Source organism: Bombus pascuorum, unplaced genomic scaffold, assembly GCF_905332965.1.
Source record: "Bombus pascuorum unplaced genomic scaffold, iyBomPasc1.1, whole genome shotgun sequence".
Taxonomy (NCBI): Eukaryota; Metazoa; Arthropoda; class Insecta; order Hymenoptera; family Apidae; genus Bombus; species Bombus pascuorum.
This window is the reverse complement of record NW_026869729.1, coordinates 18,798-19,856: the sequence shown is the minus strand read 5'-3', so window position 1 is coordinate 19,856 and position 1,059 is coordinate 18,798. Positions and strand designations below refer to the sequence as shown.

Genomic DNA, 1,059 nt, shown 5'->3' with positions numbered 1-1,059 from the left:
TTATTATTATAATTTATTCATTAATTAGGTGAAATAGTTTAGGAAACAATAAGAAAACGTGAATATCGTAACATCGACACTGTGTTAACCTCGAAAAAGAGGACATTTGCATTCCTGCAAATTAAGAAAACTACGAAGCCGTCGTCATGGCAAAGTCTAAGAAGAGAGTTTGTGATATTGACGCCAAGCCAAGTAGTACTAAACGATTAGCATCTTGGATCAGAAGAATCCGCAGTAAAAAATCAAGGTATTGCCGAAATCGCAGACGCGATTTACGGATTGAAGCAATGCTGACGTGTGCTCTCTTCAAAGCTGAAAATGAATTACGCATCAAGCAATCATCTAAAGCTTTAAAATTGCAGAAACTTAAAGAAAAATTATTGAAGAAGGAAAATTGTATAAATTACGAACGCTGCGATGATGAAGGCACGTCTCAGCAGAGCAATCCCTGGAAAGAGCCTGATTTGTGTCCTGAATTGAGAAGTTTAGACGATTTCATGTCTAAGCTATCAGAAGTAAAAGTACCAGTACGACGCTGAAGTAGTGGGAAAAATGCAAACCTTCAGGTTATGAAGACCGGCCAACGCCCAAGACGCGTTGAGTGCACTCGTTCCCGTCCGATCACGAAAGTTAAGCAACGCCGGGCACGGATAGTACTAAGATCGGTGACCGCTTGGGAACTCCGCGTGGTGTTGGTTTTTTTCAGAAGGAGATCAGCCCAGTATTTGAACTGTCTAAGAAGATGACGCGAGCAGTAACTGCCCGAAGAGGAAGATACAGCGGGGCATGAAAGGACAACCCTGATGACTGCCGCCTGGTATTACCGGGGTTGTCTGCCCTCAAAGCAGAGGAAGAAGGAGGAGTGGTTTTTTTAGTGGGTATGGCAACAACATCCGCGCGAGTCCCACATAACCCAGTGATTCGGGTCACTGGGCATGCGTAACAGCATTTTCCCCTCCTCATGCAAAAAAAAAAAAAAGGTTATGAAGACCTGGAAGCTTATGTGACTACTTTTACAAGAGGATAATTTCTCGCAACGTTTTATCCACCAAATGCATA

At 42.9% G+C, this 1,059-nt stretch overlaps 1 pseudogene; it reads left to right on the top strand.

The window, feature by feature from the left end:
• Positions 1-579: 579 nt before the first annotated feature.
• On the top strand, positions 580-698 carry LOC132915599 (5S ribosomal RNA; annotated as a pseudogene).
• Positions 699-1,059: the final 361 nt, after the last annotated feature.